Here is a 10,008-nt window from a genome sequence, read left to right as displayed (position 1 = left end):
CCACCCATGACCTGGAATCTGGCTGCCAATATATTTTAGACCTCCCTAACTGTTTTCTACAGATACATTCAGGCTTTCTGTAGTGTGAGACTCATATATAGCTTAGGTCTCAGAGTGATCGCAGTTGAACACAGCAGCTTTATAGCAAAATCAATAAAACAACATTACCCCCTACTATTTGTGTTTTATTTCTTCCCTTATTGATCTTATCTGTACCACCATTCATTCTCTTTCTTTGAAACCAAACCTTACCTTTATCTCCACAGATTCTTTAAACAAAATAATTGAATTATTGGTGCTCCTCAGCTGCTGTAACAAAATGGCCGCCTATCTTAAAAAGAGGTTAAAATCCAAAACACACATATGTAACCGCTGTGCCTGCTGCTGATTCTAAGCAGCTCAGTTCTGGGGAACCCTGCAGTCAAAAAATTAGGGAGTAAGAAAATCAGCAGGGTCTCGGCTGAAGAAAAACCAGTGTACTCCTGCTGAATATTGATTGGGTTAAATGAATCCCGATTTCAAGTTTAGCTCCTATTACAATGCATTGTCCCTGGAAAGAAGGATAGCGTGTGAAATAAAGTCAGGGAGAGAGAGAAGGGAATAAGTTTGAGGCCAGGCTGAATATTTGAACTGATAAAGTGGAAAAGCAGAAAATGTCATTGCCTGATTGCAGTAGAACCAGCTGTGACGGAGAGAACTTGAAAGATGGCAGAGGAGTATACACAATGACAGCCGAAGCTTTGTCACACATCTATATTTTATAGCTGTATCAATTATGCCAGTTTTTCCCTCTCCATTACAAAGACATTACAGATTTAACTTATTGCATTCCTAAATCACACTCACCCTAACAAGATTGAGTACATCGGAACCCTAACAATCTCTGTCCCTCTCAGGGAGAAAGACTATGGATAAATAACAATGAGATGTCCATCTAAAGTCAAAATGAAATTGAATTCTTTATAAAATATTTATCTGCCCTTTGTTTCGCATCTCCTCCAGCTTTTCCTTTCTTCCCCATTTTCCTGTATTTCTTATCACTACTTCTCTGTGTGTGTGTGTGTGTGTGTGTGTGTGTGTGTGTGTGTGTGTGTGTGTGTGTGTGTGTGTCTCAGGTTCTCAGCTGCTGCCAAGAGATGTAGCATTTTCCTTGTTCAGTCTCTTCTCTGACATCCAGTGCTAGGAGCCAGCTGAAAACACAGCATCTCCCTCCAAGCCTCCTCCTGCTGCTGCTGCTGCTGAATTCTCCATGTACATTTCCGCCAGCAGCAGCTGCCCTCCACTTTCTCTTTATCTGAAACACACACCGCAAAATATATTACCTACCTAATAGGACCTGAAATGAACAAAAATACACAGATGAGAATACTTCCATAAATTTAATAAAGTCAATGAAATTGCACTGTAAAAAATGCCAGCAACATTTAGCTCAATAGACTTCAGATGTGAGCCTGGAACAGCGGCGGCTAAATACCGCTCCAGACCTTCAAACACCGGTGCTACGTCATTTCAGCGTTTCCATAACAGAATAAATGCCTTTAATTTTCAGCTATTAGAGAAGCATTTAATATGTCAGGGGATCCTGGTTTACCTTTGGAAAATGTACAGGCAGCTCTGCAAGGCTCAAGATAACATCACTCTCAAGCTGTTGTGTGTTTTCCCATGTTTGCTCACCTATAACCCATATTAATATCCAGCCTTGGAATGCTTGCTGCATGGAACACTGGAGAATATTAGGTGTAGGTAGTGAGACATGGCAGCTGTGCTCAGAGTCAGGAGCTAGTCATGTTTTAATAATGCAGCGTTTGTGTAGTCATGCTCAGCGCTGGTGTGTTATTTCCGAGAAGTGGTCTACTCATGAACACTGCACTTAGATACTGTATATTTATAGCTCCTGGGAATAAGGGAAGTGAAACATTGTAACCGTAAGTTATCAGGTGCCAGGCACAGATGAAATGTCATTTTCAATGAGCTGATCGTGTGGAGAGAAGGCTGCTCTCAGGGACCCATCCGAACTGTATGCAACTGATATAGTGTACTGTGATGTTTAATGAGAATATCAATGTCTCCATAGGTGCACAATTGGCCTGTGTGTGGCTTATGCTATAAAAATGAAGTCAATATTTAAATTGCTAACTGTAATAATTGCCTAGCTATGTTGTACTGTCAGGTACTTTGATATTGCACACTTGGATAGTTATGCGTATTGTAAAGCATGGCCTAAATTCACCCTCCCTAACCAAAAGTTACTAACAGCCAACTTTTCATGATTAGTCTATTTAACACATCATTTAACACAATGGTGCTCAATGTAATCTGAACACGATGTTTTGTACTTGAATAATACAGCTGGTAATTCCGCAGGGACTCTGATAATAGGCCTAGAGAGGAACAACTTAGACCAATGAACTAAAAATGCACAGACATGTCCAGGATGAAATGTAGTTATAGTGTGTGTGTGTGTATGTTTGTGTATATATATATAGAGAGAGAGAGAGAGAGAGAGAGAGAGAGAGAGAGAGAGAGAGAGAGAGAGAGAGAGAGAGAGAGAGAGAGAGAGAGAGAGAGAGAGAGAGAAAAGGTGCCTAGACTCCAAAAATATACCAACTTGTGATAATGTCAGACACTCTGTAGTAGCTGTACAAAAAAAAAACTAGTCAACAATAGAGATATATATATATATATAGAGAGAGAGAGAGAGATACACACAAATATCCAAGAGGTTGCCGTGTCAATAGACCATCTAGAACTTTTTAGATTATTTGACAATGATCTTTACAATAAATAAAATGCAACTTTCACATCACAAAGTTTTTCATCGCAATGTTGGCAAGTATAAAACAGATCCATATAAATTATCAGTGTCTACTTCATACATCTGATTCAGTGTGTTTGACAATCACAGATACAATTCTGAATCCCCTCCTTATGCAGATAGGTGAATCAATACCCAACGTGTTTCGTGCTAAGACTTCTTCAGGGGTTCGAGTTCAAATGTACCAATGGAATTTAATTGTGCCCTTTAATCAGACATTGTAGTATCATGAGATTTCATAATGAGGCCTTAAACATAAATGACCATAGAAGTCCACTTAGTCATAACGGGTGTGTATATGAATACACTAACCAATCACTCTGGACATAATACATGTAAAAGTGACAAAAACATCACCAAAGCAGCAGTCCTCACTGGTGACTCCACCGGGAAGTGAAGACATATAGGGCTAAACACATATAAATCACATTTAAATCTACAAAAAAAAGGAGAATTGCAAAGTTGTTCGGGCATTAGTAAACATTATAAAAAATAAATTTGCAGTTGGACAGGTTTTTACCTCACTTTTTACTTCGTGGCACTACATTGATGCACCACACTCTGCAGGATCCTTGTGGTTTGTGATTTTCCAGGGAGGCTGTCCATGGTACTGACAGCATCTTGTTTTGAACCAGCAACCTGCAGAAAGAAAAAGCATTCATCAGTATTAGTTAGGTGAATCTCAATGTAGGCCATAAACCAGGTGTTCCCAATCTTTTTAGAATCACGGCACCCTAGAGTATCAGAATTTTTCTGCGGCACCCCTAGGCCCCCCCAAAAAATATATTTAATTAAGTAGATTGTGTTTATATGTACTTCTTATGGTCAGTTTTGTGGTAAAGGGCAGGATTTGCTTCATATTCACAGTTCATCTGTTCAAATGATTAAATGATAGAGATTGTGTAAGGAGAAATATTAGCAATATAAATATTGAATATGCTATTTAATATTACATTTTTCTCTCTGGCTGCATTACATACATATACAGTAGGAAAGACCTATCATATTAGCACATTTAGTATAGTTTCCTTAATTCAGCAATTGCATTTTTTGCATTGCACACAGCAGCGTGTGACACAGTGTGTATCTTATATATATGTTGGTGTGTCAGATGGCACAAGTCATCCATACACACAATAAATGTACAGACTGTTCTAAAACGGTGTCACTGAAAGGCAGCTAGAGGAATAGAGATTTTATACAGAGACTGTGCTCAAACAGTTTTTACAATAGCACACACCACCTACATTTCTCTACACAATGGCCAGTTTACTGCTAGATTTCCTTGGGGAATTGATTTTTTTTTCAACTAGAGGAAGTATGGTGTGTTAAATTTGTGACCTGAAGCAGGGTAAAAAAAAAAAAAAAAAAAAGCAAAGTTAGTCAGTGGGGAATCATTTGTAACACCTTTTTCATTTGTCTAGATGCTGCTGTTTTAGATCTATCACCATATAAAACAGTTATCTCCCAGGATTGAGTTCTTGGCGATACATCAGTCTTACCCATACAATTCCCTGTGGAGGTACGGACCACGCTGTGATTTTAGTGTATTGCTGTACGAAGACTTTCACATCATTCTACATAAGGGAACGGCTAATTACATGTAGTGCCCTAATTATCAACCTGTAATTGTATTTGAACTTCCTAAATGATGTAGTGGTTGCATGGGTAATGGGAAAATCCACTTGTCTCGCCTGTACAGTTCACTTAGCAATATATTTCTTTTATTTTTGCTTCTTTCTGTATTGGGGAAATTAATTAATCAGTACATGACTACACAGAAGTATGTTAAAGTACAAAATGTTTAACATGATCCTAAAAAACATTATTAGAGTGACAGTGTAACCAGGGCCGGCTTTAGCATTAGGTCATTTTAGGCTGCTGCCTAGGGGCTCCAGCATAATCTGTGGGTGCCCCTGAGTCTTAAAAATCACAAAGGATGACTCTGATGCTGTGTACACATGCTTCCATGTCATTTTTATATAGTCCAAATCGAATCGAAAATGACACTGAATGGAACGGTGTTAGTTGGCTTCAATGCAGATGGGATACCGATGCACAGCCATATGGCATCGGGGTCGAAAGCAGAGATAGACTTACCTGGCAAGTCTATTTCTGCTTCGATCTGCCAGATCGAAGGTAGTTCAATGCAGTATCCCCCCTCCCTCCCTCTGTCCGTCCCTCCCTCCCTTCTCGCCGATGCCGGGACCCGACCTCTATCGAATCAGTATAGATGGCAGCCAAGTCGAAGTGTGTGTACACCACTTGAGAGAGACATACTTGTTGAAAATGCGTGTGTTGAACTTCAAAGGTGCCACCGCCATACTTTCACCTAAGGTTCTGGAAAGTCAGTATTGGTGTGTGAGAGGTGGAGAGAGCAGTAAGCTGAAGTTTTGCTTACGGTGCCCCCCCCCCAAAAAAAATTGCGCCATCCCTGAGTGTAACTTGATGAGTCATAAGAACTATATATGGAAATTACATAAGTAGGAACAGCGAAAACAATGTTATATGACTACATATGCTGAGAACAGGGGGGTGAGGGTGGCACTAATGTAGTGTAGGCACTAATTCACCTACACTATCCTGTAGGCAAATTAGTGGGGAGTTCAGCACTCAGCAAGCCTGTGTCCAAGGTTAGGGCAGGTTTACAGTCACAGAATGGACGGAGCACAAGTACAATAAATAATGCCAAGAAAAGAGGGTTCTGCTCATGAGAGCTTACTGTACATACTAACCAAGAGAAAGGCCCTTATTCTGATTCACTTGCAAAGTCAAAATCCTTCTCAAATGGAAACCATGTGCACTGCAGGTGGGGCAGATATGCAGAGAGAATTAGATTTGGGTGGGGTTTGACTTCAAAGTGAGATCTAAATTGCAGTGTAAAAATAAAGCAGTCATTATTTTCCCTGCACAGAAACAAAATAACGGTACTTATGTAGTATCTGGGCTGCCGATTTCTAAATCGGGTCGGATCGGGAGATCGCATCGCATCGCATGCGACCATGCGATTCGATGCGATGCGATGCGATGCGATGACCCGATTTTTCCATAGGAATCAATGTTAAAATGGACTGAGTCCATTTTAACATGGAATTCAATGGGAAAAATGGGTCCTTTTCATACCCCTACTATCCAAGTGGGCATGGAGTTGGATATAAACCTGTGGCGAGCGTAGCGAGCCACCGAGCCCGAAGCGTGGCGAGCGAAGCGAGCCCCGCGAGGGGACGAATACCGTCCCCTCGCGGGGCTCGCTTCGCTCGCCACGCTTCGGGCTCGGTGGCTCGCTACGCTCGCCACAGGTTTATATCCAACTCCATGCCCACTTGGATAGTAGGGGTATGAAAAGGACCCATTTTTCCATAGGAATCATTTTAACATTGATTCCTATGGAAAAATCGGGTCATCGCATCCGATATCGGATGCGATGCGATGCGATGCGATGCGATATCGCATCGCATCGCATCTGATTGTATGCCTTAACTTAAGGCATACAATCAAAAAATCGGCAGCCCAGATACTACATAAGTACCAAAATAACTCATTCAGATCTAAATCTCTCTGCACATGTTACATCTGCCCCCCTGCAGTGCATCTGGTTTTGTCCATTTGAGAAGGAATTTGCCTTTGCGAGAGAATCAGAATAAGGGCCAATGAATGGATGTGCACATAAGGCAGCTGCTGCATGTATAAAATATTCTAGAGCAGTTTCAGGTAGGGGGGAAATGGGAAGCTGCTTAGTGTCTTTCTCCCAATACATTATACAAAAGAATACAAAACTAGTGACTTACAGTACACTTATGTTGATCAAAAGTCTAGTCAGGACAATATGTCTTCAACGGAAATTGATTTCTGTTCTTCTGAATTCACACTTAAAGCAACTGGTACTTGTAGAAAGTGAATGAGTGAACATGTTACATTTAACACTTTAAGTGCCAAATTAATTTGTTAAAATAGGTGTGAAAATTGCCAATCAAACATTTTTAATCATCATAATGAACTGTATTGTTACCTTACAGGAAATATAATCTTTTTTTAGACTACTTTTTTTTATTTGAAATTACATTAAAAAAGTGAGTGATGCTGTCATTTTTAGCGGAAATTCTCACAGAGATGCTGGCATTCAAAGATTAACAAGGGTTATTTATTAATACATAGCAGGGGTTGGGCATGGTATCCCGGTGCTTAGAATAGCAACAATAACAAGACCAACACTGGCCTCCTGATGCTATCAAGCTCAACACCTGGTGGATAAGTATGCTTTCCCTAACCCTAACCCTCCCTAACCCTAACTTTAACCCTCCCTTACTGCAGCCTAACTCTAACCTCCCCATCACAACCTAACCCTAACCCTTTCCCCCAATTGCAGCAATACCCTAACAATCCCTCTATTGTATATCTGTAAACTCCCAATGCCTAACACCCCCACCCACCCCACCCTCAAACACACAAACACACACACAGAGTCTTACTCTTACTTTTCTGGATGTTGACTGCTGGGATTCTGATGGCTGTCATGATACCGTTCCTGGTCTTCTGGCCACCAGTATTCTAAGCGTTGGCATGCCAGCTACATCTCCATAACAGAGGTGCCAAAAATCTATAGCATAAATTTACTGCTCACTAGTTTACAGTATATACTTCAACACTGGCTTTCCCTTGCAGACTAAGGCCTAAATGTACAGTATTAACTGTTTCTTTTACAGTGCGGCAAGTTCTGTTGTGCTGAAAATAGGGAAATAACTGGTTAGATACAGACTGTCAAAATGGTAAGAAGACTCGGCTCACAAGCTTATAATCTAATTATACGTGATGATCTCGCGGGTGGAAGTCATCACAGAAACTGCCGCACTTTACACATTGAGCCCCATTGGCTGTTACTGTACAGGCTGATAAGAAGCCAAAATTACAGTATTAATAACTTCCTATTGGCCCTTCTACATACACATTCTCAGCAAACAGCAGCCTAAAATGATGAAGGATTAACCTTTCACAATGCTTTAATACAGTTCTAGTGTTCATGTGGAAGCAACAGGTTAGAGCGCAGTCAGTAAAAAAATTTGAAATTCTGGTTTAAGAGACACACATGAAAAATATGGGTAACAGTACATCCATCCCAAGGGGCCATACATGTTTTTGCATCTATACATGTATCCATCCATCAAATATTATAAAGACTTGAGCAATCTGTACGTGCACCAATAACCAAGAGAGCCAGAGAGACAAATGCATCTGTGGGAGAAAGCAGAAATATTTTATATCACAATTCTTTACCGACTTTCTCCTCTGGGCACAAGTAATACCCCTTTTACACCAGTCCTAATAACCCTGGTTCTTGCATGGGAGCGCACAAAAACTGGGTTTGTAGGCAGTGTAAACGCTCTGATCCAGGTCATGGGACCCGGGATTTCAACTCAGCAAATGTTCTGGTTTGAACACGGGTTCAACTCAGATTGGGGTGTAGTGTAAATGGGTAACCCAGTTTACACTACACCACAACCCGGGACCCATTCACTGCAATGGAAAAGTTGGCGTTTCTCCTCTGGGCCGAAGTAATACCCCTTTTACACCAGTCCTAATAACCAGGGTTACACCAGTCCTAATAACCCTACTTTCTCCTCTGGGCACAAGTAATACCCCTTTTACACCAGTCCTAATAGCCAGGGTTTGTGCATGGGAGCGCACAAAAACCTGGGTTTGTAGGCAGTGTAAACGCTCTGATCCGGGTCGTTGGACCCGGGATTTCAACTCAGCAAATGTTCTGGTTTGAACATGGGTTCAACTCATATTGGGGTGTAGTGTAAACGGGTAACCCCGTTTACACTACACCACAACCTGGGACCCATGCACTGCAATGTAAATGCTGTCATCTCCCAGCGCCAGCTCGGGCCCTGCCTCCGGTGGCATCACCCGCCCGGCATCATGCCGGGTGGGGATGCCGTGTTAGAGTTGGTCAAAAGCACAATGCCACCCACAGATTGCTTTAACCAAAATATATAAATAGCAGAACTTTTCACATTAACTGTGGAAGTGCTCAGCCCCCACAGCACGCAGTACTGTATGTATCCATTTGGTACTATTAGCAATTTCACTAGCAAATAAACTGGATAAGTGGCTTTTACTAGTTTCATAAACAGATCCTTTAGTAAGCCCCATATTCACATTATACATCTATTCTTCACCAGGTCTTAAAGCTACTTATTTAAGAAAAATATGTTTGAAAGACTCCGGTCTGATAACTAACTGAGCTGTCATGTGCCCTCAGCTCCATCTGTAAAACTTCAGACAATCAAGGTCAGTAACACTGCCGCCACGTACATGAAGAGCGTTGCAGGTTCAATGGGATTTTGGGGGGCTTGGATCAGATCCTGGTGTTCTGTTTTGGCACTGGATGTCAGAGTCAAAGATTAAACAGCCAGGCTGTATGTAGAACATACACACTAATTAGATGAGATTGATCACTTGAAATCTGTCATCCAATGTATTGTAGAGTGATTTTTATGCCTGCACAGAGAGCCCAGAGAGATCAGGAACAGCTAAATAGCAGCTGTTTGTAGTTAGATGTTGCACTCAGCCTGTTTCAGCACAAACCTCTCCTGTTACCTCTGTCACCAGCCACAACTTCATGTCACATTTTTAGCAGAGAACAAACTAATTAAAATACAAACAGCATATCATCATTAGCTGGCATATTCCTATTCCCAAATCCAGGTTTGCTAGCACAGCATCGGTTACCTGTAGCCCGTTCTTCAGTCTAGCATTAGCTGTAAAGCAACCTGCCTGACCCACACCTCTAAGGATCAACATTTACACATCTTGACAAGTGAAATTGTCATTTTTTTTCTGTCAAGGGCTAACACTATATCCAATCTGCCAAGGATATAGCTTATGGGTTTTCTCTATGTTACCATACCAATTCTGTATTCCTCTACAGAACTAGCTGTTTTGGACAGTGAACACTGAAGGCTTTAGCCTGTGTGTATTTGAGGCAGACATTTTTTACATAAGGAATGAGGGAGATGCTAAAATGTGACTTTCATTTTATCGAGACTGAAACTTTATTTCTAGATAAAAAATAATAATCTTACATGTAGTTGGTTGGAAGCATTATGAACCCTTTATTGCGTATGGGATTTATGATCAAGGTCTCACCTACAAGTATCCCTGAGCGACAGCAGAATCGCAGAAAAGCAGGA

At 41.1% G+C, this 10,008-nt stretch overlaps 1 long non-coding RNA gene across 2 annotated transcripts in view; it reads right to left on the bottom strand.

Annotated features, from left to right (window-relative positions):
- Positions 1–855: 855 nt before the first annotated feature.
- The window catches only part of LOC146026520 (uncharacterized), a 55,698-nt gene continuing 46,545 nt past the window's right edge, over positions 856–10,008 (bottom strand). Inside the window, exons 1-3 of one of the 2 annotated variants that reach the window (XR_014454476.1) lie at positions 7,291–7,386; positions 3,336–3,454; positions 856–1,294 (exon numbers count right to left, since the gene is read on the bottom strand). This is a non-coding gene — a long non-coding RNA (uncharacterized LOC146026520). Of the gene's footprint in view, positions 1,295–3,335; positions 3,455–7,290; positions 7,387–10,008 lie in introns of those variants that run through there. The other variant, XR_014454475.1, reaches the window with a different exon arrangement.

The sequence above is a fragment of the Crinia signifera genome, chromosome 1, assembly GCF_055691185.1.
Source record: "Crinia signifera chromosome 1, ASM5569118v1, whole genome shotgun sequence".
NCBI lineage: Eukaryota > Metazoa > Chordata > Amphibia > Anura > Myobatrachidae > Crinia > Crinia signifera.
This window is presented reverse-complemented; position numbering and strand designations above follow the sequence as displayed.